The 24087-nt window shown below is 43.5% G+C and overlaps 1 protein-coding gene across 3 annotated transcripts in view; it reads right to left on the minus strand.

Annotated features, from left to right (window-relative positions):
- The window catches only part of TPST1 (tyrosylprotein sulfotransferase 1), a 168167-nt gene extending 150182 nt beyond the window's left edge, over positions 1-17985 (minus strand). Inside the window, exon 1 of one of the 3 annotated variants that reach the window (XM_034670043.1) lies at positions 17855-17985. The gene's annotated coding sequence lies outside the window, so the exon portion shown is untranslated. Of the gene's footprint in view, positions 1-9266; positions 9491-17854 lie in introns of those variants that run through there. The other 2 variants (XM_034670044.1, XM_034670041.1) reach the window with 2 other exon arrangements.
- Positions 17986-24087: the final 6102 nt, after the last annotated feature.

Consider the following 24087-nt stretch of genomic DNA (forward strand, 5'->3'; position numbering starts at 1 on the left):
CCCCCTGCTTGTGTTCCCTCTCTCGCTGGCTGTCTCTACCTCTGTCAGATAAATAAATAAAATCTTTAAAAAAAAAAAAAAGAATTATAGGGAATACTATAAACAATTGTAATCAAATAAATAATGTAACTAGATGCAGTGTTCAAATTCCTAGAAGACACAAAGTACTAAAATCGACTCACAAAGAAATGCTCTGAATAAAGCTATAACAAGTAAAGTCTAAGATCAAATGGCTTCACTAGTGGATTCTACCAAACAAGAATGAACACCAATCCTTAACAAACTCTTCCAAAATATAGAAGAGATGGGAATACTTTCCAATTTATTCTATGAGGCCAGTTTTCCCTGATTCCAAAGCCAGACGAAGACACTGCAAGAAAACTACAAACATATATTTATTTATATAAACGCAAAAGTCCTGAGAAAATGCCACCAATTCAAATCCAGAAACATACATAAAGGATGACCATACATAAACCATGACCAAGTGTGGACTGTCCCAAGCATGTAAAATTGTTTCAACATATGAAAATCAACTAATGTCATACACCATATTAATAAACGACAAAAAGCACACTATCACCTCAATAGGCACTGAAAAAGCACTTGACAATATCCAACACTCGTTCATGATAAACACAAGGAATAGTTAGAAATAGGGGAGAACATCATTATCATGAAAAAGGACATCTAAGAAAACTCACAGCTAACTTCACACTTAATGATTACTCCATAAGATCAACAAGATTGGATGTCTGCTCTCACCATTTCTATTCAATATTGTACAGGAAGTTCTAGCCAATGCAATTAGGCAAGAAAACTTAAAACGTATCTAGATTGGAAGGAAAAAGTGAGACTATCTCTCATCAGAGATGGTATATCATGTATATATAAAATTCTAATAACTCATTAAAAAACTATCAGAACTGTTAAATGAGTTAGGGATGTTTGCAAGATACAGGACTAATAAACAGAATTCAACTGTATATTTATATATTAACAATAACAATCCAAAAATGGAATTAAGAAGACAATTCCATTTATAATAGTATCAAAAGAATAAAATATTCAGAAACAAATTTTACCAAAAATAATGCAAGACTTGTACATGGAAAACTAGAAGACATTATTGAAAGAAATTTAAGAAGATCTAATAAATGGGGGCACCTGGGTGGCTCAGTTGGTTAAATGCCTGCCTTTAGCTCAGGTCATGAACTCAGGATCCTGGGATTGAGCCCCACATCAGGCTCCCTACTCAGCGGGGAGTCTGCTTCTCCCTCTCCCTTTGCCCCTCCCCCCACTCATATGCTCACACACGTGCTCTCTCTCTCTCTCTCTCTCAAATAAATAAATGAAATCTTTAAAAAGAAGATCTAAACAAATGAAAAGACATTTCATGTTCATGGACTGGAAAACTAATAACATTAAGATAGCAATATTCCTCAAATTGACCTACAGGTTCAATGCAATCCCTGCCAAAATTCCACATGGAGAAAGGTGCCAAAACAATTCAGAGGAGGAAAGAATAGTTTCTTCAACACATGCTGCTGAGATAACTGAACATCTAAAGCAAAAACATGAAGTTAGACCCCTATCTCACACTATGTACAAAATTCACAAAAAAAGATCAAACACTAAATATAAGAGCTGAAACTCTAATGCTCTTGGAAGAAAACGTAAGATTAAGTCTTCATGACCCTGAATCAGGCAATGGTTTCTTAAATATAAAGCCTAAAGGGCTCACAGCTGGGGGAACACATGACTCTTGATCTTGGGGTTGTGAGTTCAAGCCCCAGGTTAGGCATGGAGCCTACTTAAAACAACAACAAAAAATGAAACCTAAAGCACAAGCCCAAAAGAAAAAATAAATTGAAGTTCACCAAAATTAAAAACCTTTGTGCTTGAAAGGACACCATCAAAAGTGAAATGACACTCATAGAATGGGACATCTGTACTTGCAAATTATATAGTTGATTAAGTATCTAGAATATATAAAGACACCTTAAAACACTAAAAAGACTACTTAATTTTAAAATGGTCAAAGGAATAGAGATTTCTCTAAATATATACAAACAGCCAAAAAGCACATGAAAATATGCTCAACATCATTATCCATCAGGGAAATGCAATCAAAACCACAAAATATTACTTCATCCCACTAGGATGGCTAGAATCAAAGAGTCAGATAATAACCAGTGTTAGCGAGGATGCTAAGTAATTGGAACCTTCATATATTGCTGGCAGAAATATGAAATGGGGCAGCCACTTTGGAAAACAATCTGGCAATTCCTCAAAATGTTAGATTTAGGGTTCTAGAATTACCATATGACCAGCAATTCACATCCACACAAAAACTTGAACTCAAATGTTCATAGCATTACTCATAATAGCCAAAAAGTGGAAACAATCCAAACACCATCAACTGATTAATGGATAAGTAAAAGGCATTATGTCTATAAAATAGAATATTATTCAGCAACACAAAGAAATAAAATGCTGGTACATTCTACAACATGGAAGAACATTGAAAACATCACACTACGTGAAAGAAACCAGTAACAAAAGAGCACATGTTGTATTTTTGCATTTACATGAAATGTGTAAAATAGGCAAATTTACAGAGACAGAAAATATATCAGTAGTTGCCTACAGATGGAGGGGATGATAAATGGGACATTTGGGGGTGACAGGTAAGGAGTGTGCAGTTTCTTTGTGGGGTAATGAAAATGTTCTAAAATTGACTGCAGTAATTAATGTACAACTCTGTAAATACACTAAAAAATTTCATACCTAAAATGGGCAAATGCATGGCATGTGACTTATAACTCAATAAACCTGTTACCAAAAAAAAAAAAGTAGGCTGGGACCTATACACTAAGCCTCTTGGGGTGACTGTTTACTAAAACCAAAGATTTAAATAGGATCCACAGTCTCCAAACAAAACATCGAAAATGTCTAGGATATAATCAAAAGTCAATCATCATACTAAGAACCAGGAAAATACAATTGAATAAAAAAGACAATTAACATATACTAATACCACATATGAATCAAATGTCAGAATTACCTGACCAGGATTTTTTTTTTTTAAAGATTTTATTTATTTATTTGACAGAGAGAGAGGCAGCCTACCTGACAAGGATTTTAAAGCAGCCATCATGCTTTAATGAGCAATGATATACTACCGAAACAAACAACAAAATAAAGTTTACCAGAAATAGCAAATACAGAAAAGAACCAAACGGAAATAACAGAACTGAAAAATAACCAAAACAAAAAGTCAATAGATGGGCTCAATCAGAGACTGAATACAAGAAAAAAACAAGCGAAGTTGAAATTGGAAGTAGAACAACAGGAATTACCCAATCTAAACAACAGAGGGAAAAAAACGCTGCGTGCACTATAGGACAGTAACAAAAGATCTAAGAGTTGTATTCTCACAGTCACAGAGAGGAGAAAGAGAGTGCTGCTGAAAAATTATTCTTAAAAAAAAAAGAAAGAAAAAAAAAAGAATTTATTCTAAAAATCGCTGCAACATCCAAAATTTGAAACATCCAAAATGGCAAAAGACAAACCTACAGTTCAAAAAGCTAACAAAGGGGCGCCTGGCTGGCTCACTCAGTAGAGCATGGAACTCTTGATCTCAGGGTTGTGAGTTCAAGCCCCACACTGGGCATAGGGCCTGCTTAAAATTAATTAATTAATTAATTTAAAAAAAATCTAAGAACTCCAAATAGGATAAGCCCAAACAAATTCATGCCAAGACATATCATAATTGAACTTCTGAAAACTAAAGACAAAGAAAACGTCTGCCTTTGGCTCAGGTCATGAACCCAGGGTCCTGGCATAGAGTCCCACATCAGGCTCCTTGTTCAGCAGGAAGCCTGCTTTTCCCTCTACCTGCTGCTCCTCCTGCTTCTGCTTCTGTGCGTGCGATCTCTCTCTGACAAATAAATAAAATCTTTTTTAAAATAAATTGAGGGGCGCCTGGGTGGCACAGCGGTTAGGCGTCTGCCTTCGGCTCAGGGCGTGATCCCAGCGTTATGGGATCGAGCCCCACATCAGGCTCTTCCTCTATGAGCCTGCTTCTTCCTCTCCCACTCCCCCTGCTTGTGTTCCCTCTCTCACTGGCTGTCTCTATCTCTGTCGAATAAAGAAATTAAAAAAAAAAAATCTTTAAAAAAAATAAAAAATAAAATAAATAAATTGAATTAAGTAAATTAAAATAAAATAAAGCAGCCAGGGAGAAAGGATACATCACCTATAGAAAAACACAAATTCCAATGATAGAGGATTTCTCGCCCAAAATCATGGAGGTCTGAAGAAGGCAGCACAACATTTTCAAATGCTAAAAGTAACGAACCACAAATCTATGGAGAGAGACAGCTGACAAAAATCTTAAGGAAACTAAAGAAAAGAAGACAACTCTACAGTTTATATCTTAGTTCTAACTTATCGCAAAGTGTATGGTACCATTCTCTGAGCAAATACAGGTTTTTCTTGTAACAGTAATTAAATATTTGGGAATTACAGATTTCCCCCTCACCAACACCAATGCCAATGAGATTCATATATGTGGATGACTTAATGCATATTCCCTACTTTCTTAATTCTCTTAAAAAGAAATAGTTCTGCCACTGTTCAAGATCTTTTATCAATTTGACAGTTTTTGTTCTGCTTGAAAATTCCAAAGCTTATAAGCCTAAAATCAGAGCTATTTGTTTAAAAAAGATGGAAGATACATATGCCTCACCCATCCATGTCTATTTTAAATAGCATCTACTAAAGAGGAAGCCTGAATGAACCTCTATAATCATGTACCAGCTTAGCCATGTTAAAAGCCAAATCATAAGAGCAAATATTATTTATCTTAATCTAGTCTAATTTATTACAAGTGTGTGCTTTTTAAAACAAGAATGACTATGCAAGTATGACTAGTGACCTGTTAATCAGCCAAGAAAGAAAGATGGCCATCTTGCAAAACCGTGAATCCAAGATCTGTTTTACATTATTTACCAACTGATTCATTCAACTAACTTTTATCAAGTTTTTAAAATATACTAAGTACTGTACAAGGCAGTAACAAAAAGATAAATAAGGCATTACAATACTGTGATATAAGAATAATTATAGAATATAAACTAGGTCTACATCCCCGGCTCCTGACACAGAGCTCCTAAAACCCTTGGGATTTCTTGGGGCGCCTGGGTAGCACAGTCCTTAAGCGTCTGCCTTCAGCTCAGGCCGTGATCCCGGCGTTCCGGGATCAAGTCCCACATTGAGTCCCACATTGGGTTCCTCTGCTGGGAGTCTGCTTCTTCCTCTCCCACTCCCCTGCTGTGTTCCCTCTCTCACTGGCTGTCTTTCTGTCACGTAAATAAATAAAAAAATCTTTAAAAAAAAAAACAACTTGGAATTTCTTGATGGGGTGAGAGGAGCATCTTTTATTACTCGTAATAAGCCCCTTTCAACCATATCTTGGAGGATGGGGGCTGGCTGCCAGAAGAACCAATCCCTGACCTCAGGATGGGGGAAAAGGGCTGCAGAATGAGTTTATCACCATCAACCAATGATTATGCCTACATAATGAAGCCTCCATAAAACCCTAACTGAAGGGATTCAGAGAGCTTCTGGATTGGTGAACACATGGAGGTGTGGGAGGATGGTGCCCCCAGGGAAAGCATGGAAGCTCATGGAAGCTCCATACCCCTTCCCATGTACTTTGCCCTAGGCATCTCTTCCATTTGCTGTTCTTGAGTTATACCCTCTATAATAAGCAGGTGATGGTTAAGTAAAGAGCTTTCCGGAGTTCTGTGAGTCATTACAGCAAATTATTGACCAGACGAGGGGGTTGTGGGAAGCCCCAATATAGCCAGTTGGTCAAAAGTACAGGTCACAACCTCGGATTTGCAACTGGTACAGCGGTGGGGTGTGGAGGAGGTGGGTGGGGGCTAAGTTCTTCATCTGTGGGTTCTGCAGTAACTCCAGGCAGGTGGTGTCATAACTGAGTTAAATTGTAGGACACTCATGAGGTGTTTGGACAGTTGGAGAACTGTAAGGGGAAAGCCCACATATTTGCGTCAGAAGGGTCATGAATAGTGTAGAAGAAACAGCAGGCATGATCCTAGACCTCAAATAATTCCTAGTCATGACAAAAATGGGCCCATGAGGAATAATTTAAATAAAATGGTATGTACTTTAACAGGTACCTACACCAAGTGCCAGGAAAGTAAGCATCTAACCATGTCAACAAAAATGACAATTATCCTAATTTTTAAATGATGAGTTAAATACTGTATAATTCCTCAGGGTTCTATCAGTCCCTCTTCAAGCTCTCAGCCCAGTTCTCAGCCCTAGCTGCATATTACCGTCACATGGGAAGCATGTTTTTAACTTATTTTTTTTAAGATTTTATTTATTTGAGAGAGAGAGAGAGAGCACGAGCAGAGGGGGTAAAAAGGAGAGGAGGAGACTTCCCACTGAACAGGGGGCCCAACATGGGGCTCAATCCCAGGACCTGGAGATCATGACCTGAGCTAAAGGCAGACACTTCACCAACTGAGCCACCCAGGTGCATTTTTTAAATGACAAGTTCTGGCCCCACACCAAACCAACTGAATCAGAATCTCTGTGGAAGGCTTCATCCCCTCTTTTCTAACCTTTAAAAGCTCCCCAGGTGGTTTTAAAGTAGTGCCTGGGGGAAGGAAGGAAGGAAGAAGGAAGGAAGGAAGGAAGGAAGGAAGGAAGGAAGGGAGGAAGGAAGGAAGGAAGGAAGGAGTGCTTGGGTTGGAAATGACCATCTCTGTTCGAGAAAAACATAACCTAGGCCTCAACCAATCTTCTGGCAGTGAGGAGAGAAAGAAAAAGATTTCAGGTAGAAACAACATGAGCAATGACAGACTTACTGTGAGGAGAGAAGAGAATTCTAAAGTTTCCAGGGTGAAAGCCTAAAATAGGACAAGGTGTGTTTATATGTGCTTGAGGGGGCTATGTGAGTAGAGGGAAGGGGGAAAAAAAAAGATAACCAAGTTTGGAGTACTCAGTATCCAAGTTTAGTTATTCAAAAGACAGATGAAAATAATACTTGAAACTCAAGAAAAATGGGGACTGAATACACATCTTTGAAAACCATAAATATACAGGTACTATCTGAACCCACGATAGAAAGTGTCATCACACAAGGAAATTAGAGAACAGAAAAGAACAAAAACTGAAACTCTAAGGAAGACCACATTAATCAGAGAAAATAAAAAAGAGGGAAGCACCGAGAAGGTTTTTGTTTTTGTTTTGGAAGGTATAAATCTGACCACATATGCAGGATGAGAAAAAAACTGAGAATATAGAGGAGATCAAAGATGTTAGCCTTAGAAAGGAGAATCCTTTTTCTTCTGATAATAGGAAAGGAGATCAAAAATCAGAAAGGCACATGCACACAGAAAAATGATAGACCCTTACTAGTTCAGGGCTAAAGCCCACCAATTTCTTCTGTGAATTTTCTGCTGATTGTGAAATAAGCAATGAAGAAACATCAAGAGTAGGACAAAGAGAGGAGAATGGTAAAAATCTATAAAAAGCCATTCAGGTTTTAGTACATAAGAATATCCTAGGGGGTAAATCAAAGGATCTCCAGCGCCAGTATGAGTAAAGTTAGAATCAGAAGACTAGAATAGCACCAGCAGCTCACTTACAAGATTTTCTCGTCTGCTCTGGAGATCCTAGAAGAAAAAGCAACTGTGTGTGATTCATCCTGGCTTGTAGACCAATAAAGCTAATGTGGCAAGAATGGGTTGAAGCCAGTAATACCGCTTTTATAATTTTGAAAAGTCAAATTTATTTCACTTCTTTAAAAAAATGTAGCTACTTCCTCTGATTGCCAGAAAGAGTGTTGGGGAAAGGGAGAGATAATTACTCTTTCACTCTTACAGAACTTGTTAGAACTTTCACTCCTAAGCATTTTTGATCCCTCCAGCAGCTGATTCCAAGAATTCTAAACCCCATTTCCCCAGGCTCTTAAAGGATGAAAATTCACTGCAGATTTGGACTATCCAGCTAAGAGATAAACAAGTAAAATACTTCTTACACACAATGTTATTCTGGCTAGGAGATAAACACTGTAGTTTGAAGGGCTGGGGGGGGGGTGTGATAAGGGAATAATTACATTGTGAGGCTCCCTAAGAATCCTTTACAAAGCCAATTAATATGAAACAATACTTGACACAAAAATAGCAAAATTCATTTTTTTCTGAATAAATGCAGTGAGTAACAATTAAATTAAATGACAATTTAATCTCTTTCTCACACTTGGGAGTTCAATAATTTGTCCTGCCATCTCCCATACCATTCTTCCAAGAGTGGACTGAATCCCTCTGATACTGGACTTCTTGCTACCACCATCTGGTGAGTACAAAGACCTGGAAGAAGGAAGAGGCTAACACTCATAGCATCCATTATGTGGCAGGCCTACTGTGTGCCAGGTTCTGGGCAAAGCGCTTTACATGTTATCCGTGCAACTCACTGAAAGACGAACTATGATGTTAAAACTATAGATCTGGCATTCAGGAGAGTATGAGAGTGTCTGAACGTTTAAGCGTAAAGGAAAAGAAGTGGCTGATGAAAGTGAGGGGAGAAGAGGCGAGTTGGGCGAGGAAGGCATCCGGGGGCAAAAGGGCAAAACCCATGGGACATAGACGGTTGGGGGGCGCCTGAAAGGTACCGAGGATATGGCATTAAAGGGCAGGGATGAGGGTGATTCTGCGGAAGAGAAGCCCAGGTACAAACGAGGGCAAAAGTCCGATCTGATCCCGACGGGATGGCTGGGGCGGGGGTCTCATCCCCGGAAGGCGCCCCGAAGGACTGCAGAGGCTGGGAACCTGTGCCAGCACCGCTGAAGGGGAGGAGACGGAGAGGAGAGGGGAGCGGGCGGAGAGGAGAGGAGAGGAGAGGGTAAGGGGCGAGGAGCCGACCTCGGCGGGGGCTAGCAGGGCGACAGCGAAGCGGAGACCGGGAAACGCAGGCGCTGGGGGAAGGGGAGCGGGTGTGGGTGCAGCAGGCTGCCGGCCAGGGAGAGGGGCGCCGCGCTCGGGGGGCGGGGCTGGACAACTGCCCCGGGGCAGATGGGGAGATGTGCGGGCAGGAGGTGACGCCGGGCCAAGGGATGCAAGGACAGAGCCGGCCGGGGCCCTGAGCCAGGTGGGCGGCGACTGGAAGACGGCGGGGCCGGGGCGGCGCTCCGAGCCGAGCCACAGCGAGCGCGGCGTCCCCCTTACCTGGGATGAGTGAGGAGCCGCCGCGCCGCCTCCCCAGCATCCTGCGCTCAGCCGCTTCTCCCACTGCCCTAGGCGGGGGCCATTCCGCCCGCCCCGGGAGCCCGCCCTCACCGCCAGGCGCCAGCCGCAGCCAGCCCGGCCCCCGCGGAGAAGCGCCGAAGCGACCCGCGCCCGCGGCCGCCTCAGCAGCGACTCCCGCCGTCGCCGCCTCAACGCCGGCCGCCAACCTCGCGGGCGGGCCCGGGATCACACGTGTGCAACGATTGGTTGCTGCGCGCCCGGCCCGGGCGATGTGTCGACTCCTCTGATTGGTGGCTTTCGCGAGCCGCAGCCCGCAGGAGGCGGTATTCGCAATAGTGCCGGGTCCAGCAGGCGTTAAGGGGCGGGATGGGTCTGACGTCGCGGCTGGGCGGGCGTCCCTGCGTCCCTGCGTGTGAGCGCTCTCCGCGAGGACTCCGGAGCCGCTAGCCGACCTGCCTGGAGTGATCGTTGCCCTAACGACGGCGCGTTTGACCTAGCTGGACAGGGCGGGCGGGCGGGGGGAGCCGGGCTTGGGGTGCGGTCCACGCCGCCCCGACCCCCACGTGGGCAGCCTTCATCCATGAAACCCTTACACGCTACAAGAAAAGGAGCTTTTCCGAGAAGTCCTCCTCCTCCAGGTCCGCTGCTTCGAATACCACCTCTCTGGCCCCAGCTGGCGGAGGAGCTTTCATCTGATGGGAGAGAACTCAAGAACGGATAGCAAATTCACACAATGTTGCGTTCCACACGAAAGTGTGAGCGAGTGAGTGAGTGAGAGTGAGTGATAGGAGACTCTGTCCCAAACATAGGGGCGGGGAAATGATACTTGAGAGAAAGAAGTGAAAACTGGGATTGGAGAGAAAGCGAAGGGAAGAGACACGTTGGGGGAGAGGGCTGAGATTTCTCAACTGAAGAAATCAACAGTTGATGTCTATGAATCCGTCTTACTGACACACCAGGTTCTGTCAAAGCAATTATCAGTTCTATGAACTGTGAAAGAAGGTTCGAAATGAAGTAAGCATTGCCGCAGAGTCTCTCTAGAGTCGAGAGCACATTGAGGAAGTAGGGCCTAGTTCAGTTGTGGAAACTCCTCAAACTTTTGACGTTTGTCAACTGAACGTTGGACTTGTCAATTGCAGCTTGTTAGTTTCAACTCCACCATCTCTTCCACTTAACCTTCTACTTTGCAGTGAAATAGAAAATGTTAACACCCAACAGCTAAATAGTCAGTCATGTATTAGCAAGTTTAAACTCAGCTAGCGGCAATCATAATTATTTTAGAACGAATTATGTAACCTTGTGGTTTTTGCCTTTTTAAGCCTGATCTTCTGCATCCTTGAAACTCAGGGCACAATTTTCAATTTCAGGGGGCTCCATGTCTCCTCCAAATAAATGCTTTGGTTGCTTTACCTCTTCTTGATGGACAGAACACAAATTGCAAAAAGCACGGGCTCAGGAATCTAATATAATAAAGATATACAAAATTCCTGTCAACCACATTGGAGTGTTTTGTTATCTACAGAATGAGATCTGTAAAATATGAATCTTAGAGAGTTGCTGTAGTGTTCAAGTGAGGTCCACACAAAAACTTGTGCCTGAATACTCACAGCAACATTATTCATAATAGCCATTTAAGTGAAAACAACCCAGATGTCTATCAACTGATTAATAAACAAAATTTGGTATATCCATAGGATGAAATATTAGCCATAAAAAAAGGAATGAAGTTCTGATACATGCTACAGTGTGAATTGTAATATTGAAAATATTACACTAAATGAAAGAAAATAGTCACAAAAGACCCCATATTGTATAAGTCCACTATATAAAATGTACAAAATAGGCAAATCTATAGAGATAGCAAGTAGATTAGTAAACGCCTGGGGCTGAGGGGACTGGGGAAAATGTGAAGTGACTGCTAATGGGCATGGGGTTTCCTTTAGGGGTGATTGATGAAAATGTCCTAAAATTGATTGTGTAATGGTTACACAATTTTGTACATATATTAAAAACCATTGGATTGTGTACTTTAAATAGGGGAATTGTATGGCATATGAATTATACCTCAATAAAGCTGTTTTATTTAAAAGATTTTATTTTTAAGTAATCTCTACACCCAGCATGGGGCTCGAACTCACAACCCTGAGATCCAGAGTCACATGTTCTCCCGACTGAGCTAGCCAGGTGCCCCAAAGCTGTTACTTTTTCAAAAAATAAAAAGAGGTAACAAACCTCTGAAAGCCCCTGGCTCTGGTGCCTCTCTAAGAACAAGGGAACAGTATATCTAACTTTGTTTTTTCTTTACTCAGCAAAATCTTGTAAGCAATTCGATCTGAGGAAATTGAAACAAATACCCACCATGATATTTTTCTTTGGAACATCTAAATCAAATGAAGAAGATGATCTGATTTGACCCAAGCTGCTTTGGGGCAGAAGAAATGGACCACTAGGATTATAAAGCTCAGCAAAAGAAAATGAACAAGATCGGCAGGCCTCGAGCAAGAGAAAGGGAAGGAAGGAGATAGCTCTACAAAGTGATTAGAGAAAGACCTGAGGCCTGCCCCAGAAGTCACTTAACCAGTCTTTGAACGTTAAGGGTTATGTCCCATCCCACTTCCTGTATTCCAGACCTCTACAGGAAAAGTTCCCACGGTGACCCGAAGCCACTGCAAGCCCCTCACCTCCACAAAAACATAATTGCAACTGATCAGCCCTTCTTACTACCCCCAAAATACTTTACCCAACTACATGACCTGAACAATAACAACAACAACAACAACTGAGTAGCCAGGTGAGGGGCTGGTGGTTGTATCTCACCTAGGAAACTATGAGAACAAATCCCAGATGTGGGGGATCCAGGAAGACTAGAGGACACAACTTGCTTCGGTGGAATCTGGCAGGGAGGTGGGCTCCCCACCTGTCACATGGCAGGATGTCTCACAGAGCAGGACAGCTTTAGGTGGCCCAGGGTCCACACTGTAAAAGGCAGAAGCAAGGAGCTTCTTGAAGTGAAGCAAAGCTCAGAGTCATTGGGGAAAAGTTTTTTCTGCTTTCTAAATCTACCCCCAACCCATACAGTGTATGTTAAGAAAAAAGACTCCAAAATATCTTCTTAAGAGGAAAGAACAAAGTTAAAAAGAGTATATATAATATGCCCATTTGCATTTTTTTTAAGAACACACACCCACCCACCCACACACACACATGCTTGTGATTTTCAGAAATGATCTCTGGAAGGACACACAGTAAACTACAGCAGTGGTTGTTTCTGGATGGAAAACTGAGGAGCTTGGGGACAGGAGCAGGAAAGAGACTTATTTTTCACTATATCTATATATTCGGGCACTTTTCGGAAGTTTGTGTCATGTACTTGGCTTACCTATTAAAACGAATTCAGAATTAAAAAAAAAAAAAACCCTCTCTTCTGCAAAACTCACCATTCAAGCCTATATGAACCTCTGGTTCACATGACATGTACATGGCTTTGTGTAATTTAATAAGCCACATATTCAGGGTACATACTGTGAACATGCTGTACAAATTTTCCCTCCCCAGCCTCACCTCTTCCAGGTATTAAGCTCAGGCTCAGATAACCTCACCTGAGGGCCCAGACACCTTCATCCCCTGAGCAATCAAGAGGCAAATCAAAGGACCCATAGCCTGTTTCTTCCAAACAGCCTAGGCAGCCCCCACAGGCTCAAGAAAAGAGAGGAAGTGGACAAGTGGTCGCTGACACCCCAGGGACACCCTGGAAGCCACTGCCCCCTAAGGCCAGCCTCGCACAGCTCCCGCCTCGGGATTCATCTTCCAGGAAGGCCTGGCCCAGGGTGAGTGAGGACTCCGTACCACGGTATCTCACCTCCTGGAAGGAAAGTCTGGTCAACACCCCTAGGTATGTTCAAGCTTGGAGGAGAACTAAAGCAGCAGCACAGCCCTCCACCCTTTTACTTTGGGGGTATGTTGGCTTTGATTTGGTTTTTGGTGCAGATCTCCCTTCATGGCATTGCCATTCCAGAATCCGGCGTGGACCGAGGATGGTGGCAGAGGTTAGAGGTGGAAGTGGGACGAGGCCCTCAGAAATGGGGAAGAGACTCATGCCAGGTCCTACTTTTTTATTCTCTGTCCCAGACCAAGGGAGCTGGAAATGAGAGTCAGGAGCAAGGGGCTTGGAAACAGAAAATGGAGAAGACAGGCTATCTTCGCAGTGTAAGTCAAGGAGCAGAGAGCTTTCAGAGAGCACAATCATGGCTGTAGGAGAAGTGTGGGAAGTGGAGAAGTGGGGACAAAAGCAGGTCTCAAGGGTAAGGGCAGAAATGGTGATGACAGAAAGTGGTTGTGTCTGCCCAACCCTCCACCCTGCCCCCAGCACAGGGCCTAGCGTGCATTAAATGAATGGATGAGTGATGAATAGAGATAGAAATGGAAAAAGCTGCAGCTGTCAGTAAAGGCCACCAAGGCAAAGCAGAGAGGGACACGGGGAAAAGAATCGAAAGGCACTCGGGGTCCAGCCTGGGAGGGTGGAGAGACAGGGCAAGGGCTCCAGAGGCAAAGACCCTTGTTGGGGAAATGAAGGTTAAATTAAACTTTCACCCAACCTAAAGTGACCCCCAAATCCTGGCTGACTTAGGACAAAATGAAACGCTTACCTGCAAATAGCATCAAAGGGCCAATGAGCGGCAGGCGACACCTCACAATGCTCTTGAAGCTTGTGGGATAGAGGGATTTGAGACAGAAAGGAAATGCTGATACAATTTAAAGAAAAGGGAAAGAAAAGGGCATGCCTCCGCACTTTCCCCACCCCTAGATCCAGGAAAACTGGCCAGGTCAGGCCCCTCAGCCACATCATCATTTTAAAATGAAAATCCAGCTTAGCCTATGAGCAGGCATTTTCCAAATGGCTACAGAATTCCTCCACCTTCCAAAAATACCTCTTCATGGAACTCCCGCCAGGGAGCGAGGGCCACATGCCCAGGCTGGAACCAACCAGTCAGGCTTCCTGAGCCCAGGAGCTCCCACCCACATGCTCTGCAGAACCCTAGATGCAGGAAATGCCCGCTGCTCCGCGTGGGTCAACCCAGCCAGACAGCTACGGGTGCTGAGCCCAAGACTGGGAGCAAAGGACCCTTCAGCTTCACTTGCAACAAAAAAGACTATGGGACTTCCAGGAGTGGTTTTCAAACCTAGCTCTGTGTATCAACCACCTGTGCATGTAAACGAGACACCAAGCCTCCCATGGATTATATGAAGCAGAAGGTCTGGGAGAAGGGTCACCCCTACCATGGGGCAGGGGGACAGCGACTGGAATAGTGACTGGGAGGTGGCACCAAGGGGACTAGAGAGAGGCTAGTCAGTGATATTCTGTTTCTTGACCTGGAAATTACCCGGCTTGTTCACTCCGTGAAAACTCATCAAACCCTATCAAGTGTGCACTTTTCTGTATGTTTGTTACACTACATTTTTCAAAAAGTTCCCCACTAAATTCTGCTCCCCTAGCAGGTTTGAAGAGCACTGAGTCAGAGGTCCAGGGTGAGGGTCTTAGGTTACAGGACAGAAGCTGAGTGCTTCGGGGTGTATGTTAGACTAGCTACAGGGGTCTGACTCTACTCTTAAGCAAGTCTCTGACTTTCAAAGGCAAGAAGCTCCAGGGAAGGGAGGGGCCCCGGTGGGAGGAGCTCCAGGGAACAGCCTGTGCCCACAGATGCTAGTGGCTTGCCCTGCACCCTGCCTCCCAGACAGGGCTTGCTCAGGCCCCCTGTGACCCAACTCAGGAGGGCCATTTTCACCTGTGGCTTTGGTTTTCCCTCCCTGGTTAAAGAGGCTACAGAGGCTACCAGCTTGTAGCCACCCTCCTCGGCCCCTTTCCCGGGGCAATCAGCTTCTTGAAAGGATATGCTACTCCCTGCACGATGTGGGGGATTCGAGCACATTGACTGATGTCTTCCACCTGGCACTAGGTACTGAGGACACAGCAATGAACAAATCGGTCCCTGCTGTCTTTATTGGGCTTATATTTTAGTGTACAGCCTGCCATTCAATTACATGTGAAGGAGATCAGGAAACGCCACCTCAAAATCTTAAGGATTATTTTGAGTTGGAGGCAATTAAGAAACATAAAACACGAGGGAAAAAAAGAGAAAAGAAACAGAAAACACAAGTTCTTTGTCCTGCCTTTCTTCAGGAAACAGGGCATAAGTCTCCCTTTTGGGGGGGTAAACAGAAGGGGGAATGAAACATGAGAGACTATGGACTCTGGGAAACAAACTGAGGGCTTCAAGAGGGGGGGGGTGGGGGAATGGGATAAGCTGGTGATGGGTAGTAAGGAGGGCACGTATTGCATGGAGCGCTGGGTGTTATACGCAAACAGTAACTCATGGAACACTACATCAAAAACTAATGATGACTGTAGGGTGACTAACATAATAAAAAATTATTATTAAAAAAAATAATAAGTCGGGGCGCCTGGGTGGCACAGCGGTTAAGCGTCTGCCTTCGGCTCAGGACGTGATCCCGGCATTCTGGGATCGAGCCCCACATCAGGCTCCTCTGCTATGGGCCTGCTTCTTCCTCTCTCACTGGCTGTCTCTATCTCTGTCAAATAAATAAATAAAATCTTTAAAAAAAAAAAAAAGAAAGAAAAAATAATAAGTCTCCCTTTTGCAAAGGAAATTTCTATCTGTAAAGATGCTCCCCCCTCTTCCCAGGAAGAGAACAACTTGGAGAGAACTCATCGCCTCATCATCAGTTGAACCTGCATAACCTTACTCAGTCACCCTTATCTTCCATTAGTTTCCCAAGGAAATTTAACTTATATACTTTGCTGTCCCTAGAAACCCAAATCCTACCCCTTTCCCCGAGCAAGTTAAGAATATAAACCATTTGGGGTGCCTGGGTGGCTCAATTGGTGAAGCGTCTGCCTTGGCTCAGGTCATGATCCCGGAGTAGGGGATGGAGCCCCACATGGGGCTCCCCGCTCAGCGGGGAATCTGCTTCGCCCTCTGCCCCTTCCCCTGCTCATGCTCTCTCTCTCTTTCTCTCTCTCTCTCAAATAAATTAAATTAAATTGAAAATACCAAGAATATAAGCCTTTCAGGGGCTGCCCCCTCACTCATCACACAGTGCAACGGACATTGGTGGGGAAGCTGGTGCTAAAGCATTCATAGACGACCTGCTTCTGGGTCGGGGTTTCCTATGTAGCAGAGCAGCTCCCTCTCTGTGATCTATTGAAAGTCAGCCCTCATCACAACGTCTTGTAAAAAAAAACAAAACAAAACCACAGCAACAACAAAAGAAAATAAGAATGTAAGCCTTTCAACCTAAGGAATGGGAGAAGATATTTGCAAATGACATAACTGAGAAAGGGTTAGTGTCCAAAATCTATAAAGAACTCATCAAACTCAACACCCAAAAAACAAATAATCCCCGTGAAGAATTGGGCAGAAGATACGAATAGACATTTTTCCAAAGAAGACATATAGACGGCCAACAGACATGTGAGAGGACGCTCAACATCACTCATCAGTGGGGAAATCCAAGCCAAAATCATGATGAGATACCCCCTCACACCAGTCAGAACGGCTAAAATTAACAACACAAGAAACAACAGACGTTGGCGAGGTTGCGGAGAAAGGGGAACCCTCTTACACTGTTGGTGAGAATGCAAACTGGTGCAGCCACTGTGGAAAACAGTATGGAGGGTCCTCAGAAAGCTACAAATAGAGCTACCCTATGACCCAGCAATTACACCACTAGGTATTTACCCAAGGATACAAAAATACTGATTCAAAGGGATTATATGCACCCCGAGTTTATAGCAACATTATCAACAATATGGAAAGAGCCCAGATGTTCATCTACAGACGAATGGATAAAGAAGATGTGGTGTACACACACACACACACACACACACAAACACACACACACTGGAACATTACTCCACCATCAAAAAGGATGAAATCTTGCCATTTGCAATGACGTGGATGGAACTAGAGTATATTATGCTAAGTGAAATAAGTTAGAGAAAGACAAATACCATATGATTTCACTCATGTGGAATTTAAGAAAAAAAGCAGATGAACTTGGGGGAAAGATAAAAACATTTTTTTAAAAAAGGAGAGAGAGGCAAACCATAAAAGACTCTTAATTATAGAGAACAAACTGAGGGTTGCTGGAGGGAAGGTGGGGGGGGGATTGGTTAAATGGGGGATGGGCATTAAGGAGGCCACTTGCTGTGCTGAGTACTGGGTATTGTATGTAAATGGTGAATCACTAAATTCTACTCCTGAAACTAATATTACACTATATGTTAACTAACTTAAATTTAAATAAAAACTTGAAACTAAAAAAAAGAAAAAAGAATATAAGCCTTTAGCTTCAACCATTTAAGAAGCAACTACTTCCTTTGTTGGCTCCTGTGTGCCTGGGCCGTAGTAAACCTTTTCTCCCGTTAACCTGTTGTTTGCCAGTTTAATCTTCAGGCCTCAGCCTCTGAGCCTAAGAGGGTAGACAACTAAACTGCCTTTCCCACCCGTACTTAACAGCAGCACTCAAGACAACGAAGACTTGCTCACCACTCACTGTGCCCAGGTCTCCACGTCTGATCCTTTGCTCATACACATTCTTCCACCTGCATTGACCTCAGCGCAGCTCTGCTGTGAAAATTCAGCCAGCCTCCGAACACACTGCCAATGCCACCTCCACTGGGAAGTGTCTCATCTTTGCGACTCTCGTGACTTGCGCCCCGCCTTACAACGTTCTTAAGAAACTTCCTGCTCTATTTTGCATTCTTGTTCTCTGTGTATTTGTCTGGTTCTCCTCCCTCACCCTCAGCAGATAGGAAGAGGGTATTCTCTGCAGCACCCAACACTAGTCTGGGCCCATGAGAGGCCTTGGAATGTTTGTTGAGATGGATTACATTGAAGAATCGTCAGGTCACTTTGTTCTACATCTCTGTAATTCACAGACAAAAACCCTATTGGTGTTTTTTAAATTTCATTTTGAAAAACTTTAAACATGGAAAAAATTGGTGCGAATAGTACAATTAACTCCACTAAATATATTGTTTACCAAGCGTCTGACTGTTGATGCACCAATTGTTAATGTTTCCTGCATTTGTTTGATACCTGTCTATATATAATTATCATTGTTATTGTTTTTGAGCCATTTGATAATAAATTACAGACATTGTGTCTTTTTTTTTTTAAAGACTCCTCATTTATTTGACAGAGAGACAGAAAGAGCCAGAGAGCACAAGTTGGGAATGGGGGGGGGGGGATGGCAGAGGGAGAGGAAGAGGGAGAAGCAGACTCCCTGCTGAGCAGGGAGCCTGATGTGGGGCTTGATCCCAGGACCCTAGAATCATGACCTGAGCTGAAGGCAGACGTTTAACCCACTGAGCCACCCAGGCTCCCCCATATGTTGTCTTACGTTCCTTTTTATGCCATAGGTATCTCCTAAAAAGAAGGACATTCTCTTATACAATGATCCAGTGAAGGAAATGTATTGAGTTTATGTAATATACAGCCCATATTCAAATTTTTGAATTGTCCCAATTATGTCCTTTTTGAAAGAGGATTTCAACCACCTCCATTTTGACCTCAAACTTTCTAATTGATTCAAGTCTTTCCAGCTTATCTCTGAACACAGGCAAAAGAGCCTGCAGGCAAAGCATCCCCTGATGGGAACCAAAATTACCGCTCAAGCACTGCTCAAGCAATGACCGCCCTGAGCCAGCAAGACCCCCCCTGCAATTGACCCCAAGACAATGATAGACCTGATCCTTATTGCCCACCTGTAGGTGCCCTCTGACCTTTGTCCCACATTTTCCCTGTAGAAACCCAGAAGTATTTTTGGCACTTTGGAGACAGTCCTGAGATGTTAGTCTGCTGTCTTCCTGGTGTCGGCCTTTCTGAAATAAATCCCTTTCTTGTTTCACTGCCACTCGTCTCCCTGTCTTTAGATTCTGTCAGCCGGGAGGGGCCCAACCCAGGCTGTTTGGGGCCCCAGAGCCAGTGCTCCTGCTCCCTTGTTCCTGGGCTACATTTATAGCTAGTTTTTCCTTCTAATCTGTGTGTTGCATTTGGTTATGTCACTTTTGCCTCTTTCCTCACTCTTCCTTTGTCTTTTGAGGCATACTACATTTATATTTATAAAATAGTCTTCAACTTGAGTTTGTCTGCTGTTTGAGGGGGCAGGAACACCCCAAAAGGGAGGTACCATCAGAGTAGGAAGCACATGAGATCAATCTGACTCATTATTGGCGATGCTAACTTCTAATGAAGCTAGGATTCTCCACTGTGAAGTTACCATTTTTCCCGTTGTAACTTACATGTAACTGTTGAAATTACTCAGTATTTCAGAAACTGTGGAAATAGCCCGTTCCCTGTCTGATGATGATTCCTGCCTGGCCCTGCTGTTTTTGCCAGTCATTCAAGGAAAGTGGAGCTGGCTGCCACCCAGGGGCTGAGGCGCTGGAGATCACAGGGCCAGGTTGGACAGAGAAGGAAAAGCAACGAGGACAGGAAACGAAGCAGAGAGCCGAGAAGGCAGTCTGAACGCCACGCTGGGAGCTGAGCCGCAGCTCACTGATGTAGGAGAGCAGGCTCCCCCGCACCCCTTCAGTGCCCTTCAGCCCCCTTGCACAGGCCCTTCACTCGAACCACGCTCTGGAAAAGGACCAGGTTTGCAGGAAGCAGAAAAGCCATCCTTTCCCTCCCTCTTCCCTGGTGGGCCCTGCTAATCCCCAAGGGCTTCCAAATGCCCCATAAGCAATATTTCCAGGAAATTTCCAGGGACCCAGTAAATCTGAAGGCTTCCAGATCTCTGGGCCCTGCCTGGCCCTTGCAGCCAGGCTCCCTCATAGATCCGCTGCCGGTTTGCTCTCCTTCTCGCAAATATTTGCTGTGCTGTTGTACACACCTGGGCTGGCAGCCAAGGTGGAATGTGGGGGTGCACGGCCACAGGACACACACAGCCCTGGACCAACTGGCCACAGGTTCTTCTATGCCCAACACAAGGTGTAGTCATTTCCTGCGGCTGCCGTAACACATTACCACAAACCGAGTGGCTTCACGCAGCACAAATTTATTCTCTCACAGTTCTGGAGCTCAGAAGTCTGAAATCAAGCTGACAGCAGGACCTGCAGGTTCTCTGGGGCGAATCCATCCTCACCCTTTCCAGCTTCTGGTAGCTACAGGCTTTCTGTGACTTTCTTAGCTGTATTTCCAATTTCTGTATCTTCCAATGTGGTCACATTGCCCTCTCTCCTCTCACAGAAAACTTCTCATTGGATTTCAGGCAGGATCCTGCAGACAGACGCCCAGATAATCCAGAACGATCTCATAGGAGATCCTTAACTCGACTACATCTACAAAGACCCTTTTTCCAAATAAAGTGACCCTCACAGGTTTTGGGGGTTAGCACAAATCTTTTGGTGGGCCACCATTCAACCCACTAAGTATCTATGTACTTTCTTCCATTCTGCACAAATGGTAATTTTCCAAATGTTTCTCTGAATGAATTCTACACTCATAGCTAGAATTCATTAAGATACTCCCTAGGGGTGCCTGGGTGGCTTGGTTGGTTGAGTGTCCTGCTCTTGGTTTCGGCTCAGGTCCTGGTCTCGAGGTCAAGGTCATGGGATCAGGCCTGCTTGGGGCCCCAGTGCTGGCCCTGGAGTCTGCTTGTCCCTCTCCCTTGCTCTCTCTCTCTCTGTCACGCGCTCTCAAATAAACAAATAAATAAAATCTGTAAAAATAAAATAGTCCCTAATAGCTCTTTTGGGCCTACCTAAATATTTTTCTTTACACACAAGAATACACACACACACACACACACACACACACAAACATCAACACACAGAGACTTACACATTGCACACACACATGCTTGTACAGAAATGTGCATCTATACTGCTCCTTCGGTATCTATTTATTGAGTGCCCACTGCATGCCAGGCCCTGTGGAGCACAGGAAACACAGCAGTGAATAAGGCAGCAAGCCCATGCCTTGTTTACACTCTGGTAAAATATTTACATGCACACAGTGTGCATGAAAATACAAATGCAGAATACACAGGGCTTTTACATTCCCAGGGCTTCCAGAGGGCTCAATTCCGCAATTCGAGGCCAGAGGCGGCAAGGGAATGTGAAGGCCTTGATGTAAATCAAGTCACCGCCAAAGTGCCTGAAATATTTGTGAACAGCGGTGAATCCCGTCTCCGAAAGAGCAGATCTTTGCCTTGCTGTGGAGAAGCTCCAGTTCTGGGGTGTGCAACAGAGGAATCTGAGCAAATGAGCCTTCAATACCCAGCGAAGCCCAGAGCACAGGCTGATACCGGCTTTGGGAGGACAAAAAGCACCAGGCCGGATGGCGGGAAGGGAGACTGCCCCTAGGGGGCACATGCCGGAAGCTGAGGGTCAGAAATTGGCAATGATGTACAGGATAAGGTGAGACGATGAAGACACTATCATGGCATTGTCTACCAGTGCTGGTACCCACACAAGTGTGATGAGTATGTCATATGGGTACTTGGGAAGGCTGAAATACCGGCCCCAGAATTCCCTTCTTAATGATTCTAACTACTGTGGGCTACAAGCAGTATACTTGCATGAAGTCAGAGGATGGAAGGAAGGCAGCAGCCACAGGGTAGCGTACACAGTTTCTCCCCATTATTCGTGCAATTGTTGTCGATTCCTTCTGGATCTTCCTTCCTGAGTGCCTGGGAACAAACTTCCACCTCTGTCAGTGCAAGTCCAGCCTGCTTGTGCCCTTCCCTGCCACTGCCTGCCCTGCAGTGGACTTTGGATTTGCCTTGCCAGCCCCCACAATCGCATAAGCCAGTCCCTTATGAAATAAAACATTTTTAAAAAGGGGGGAAAATACAGGCTAACCTCTAATACACCAAGATTCTATAAACTGTTAGGAATTCAAATATCTTTTTTTAAAACTTAAACTACATATTGAAATAAATGTCAAAATACAAAAGTTTATACTATCATAAAACATCAGGCAAAAGATCAACATGAATTATAGATTATAATTCTACTATAACTTGTTAACAAATTCATTTGATGAAAACGAAGTATCATTTAAAAATAATCAACTTGGCACAATAGTCAAAACGGAAGTTTCATCATAAAACACTGATCATGAAATAACATTGTTTGATTTTCTAAATCAAAGCAATTTTAACATATAAAGAGTGTCTGCAAAGAAACGGAAAGACAGTCCTTGCTCATGGATTGGAAGAACAAATATTGTTAAAATGCTAATACTACCCAAAGTGATCTACACATTTAATGCAATCCCTACCAAAATACCAACAGCATTTTTCACAGAACTAGAACAAACAATCCTAAAATTTGCATGAAACCACAAAAGACCCAGAATAGCCAAAGCAATCTTGAAAAAGAATAACAGCTGGAGGCATCACAATTCCAGACTTCAACTTATATTACAAAGCTGTAGTCATCAAAGGAGTATGGTACTGGCACAAAAATAGACATGTAGATCAATAGAACAGAACAGAAAACCCAGAAATAAACCCACAATTTTATGGTCAATTAATCTTCCACAAAGCACCAAAGAATATGCGATGGGAAAAAGAATGTCTCTTCAACAAATGGTGCTGGGAAAACTGGACAGCAACGTGAAAAAGAATGAAACTGGACCACTTTCTTATACCATACACAAAAATAAATTCAAAATGGATTAAAGACCTAAATGTAAGACTTGAAACCGTAAAAATCCTACAAAAGAGCACAAGCAATAATTTCTCTGATATCAGCCATAGCAACATTTCTCTAGATATGTCTCCTGAGACAAGGGAAACAAAAGCAAAAATAAACTATTGGGACTGGATCAAAACGAAAATCTTCTGCAAAGTGAAGGAAACAATAAAACTAAAAGGCTGGGAGAAGAAATTTGCAAATGACATATTCAATAAAGGGTTACTACCCAAAATCTATAAAGAATTTATATAACTTAATTCTCCAAAACCAAATAATCCAATTAAAAAATGGGTAAAAGACATGGACAGACCTTTCTCCAAAGAAGACATACGGATGGCCAACGGACACATGAAAAGATACTCATGAAAAGATACTCATCGTCACTTATCATCTGAGAAATGCAAATCAATACTACAATGAGATATCACCTCACACCTGTCAGAACGGCTACAATCAACAACACAAAAAACAACAGGTGTTGGTGAGGATGAAGAGAAAGGGAAAACCTCTTACACTGTTGGTGGGAATGCAGACTGGTGCAGTCACTCTGGAAAACAGTATGGAGGTTCCTCAAAAAGTTAAAAATAGAGCTACCTCATGATCCAACAATCGCACTACTGGGAACTTAGCCAAAGAGTACAAAAACACTAATTCAAAGGGATACATGCACCCCTATGTTTAAAGCATTATTTACAATAGCTAAGATATGGAAGCTGCCCATGTATCCAACAATTGATGAAAAGATAAAGAAGATGTGGTATATACACACAATGGAATATTATTCAACCATAGGAAAGTGAAATCTTGCCATTTGCAATGACATGGATGGAGCTTCAGAATCTTACACCAGGAGAAATAAGTCCGAGAAAGACAAATACCATATGATTTCACGCATATGTGGAATTTAAGAAACAACACAAATGAGCAAAGGAAAAAAAGAGAGAGAGAGAGGCAAACCAAGAAATAGACTCTCAACTATAGAGAATAAACTGAGGGTTACCAGAGGGGAGGGGGTTGGGGGAAATAGGTGATGTGGATTAAGGCGTGTACTTGTGAGGAGCGCTGGGTGATTAA

Source organism: Ailuropoda melanoleuca, chromosome 10, assembly GCF_002007445.2.
Source record: "Ailuropoda melanoleuca isolate Jingjing chromosome 10, ASM200744v2, whole genome shotgun sequence".
Taxonomy (NCBI): Eukaryota; Metazoa; Chordata; class Mammalia; order Carnivora; family Ursidae; genus Ailuropoda; species Ailuropoda melanoleuca.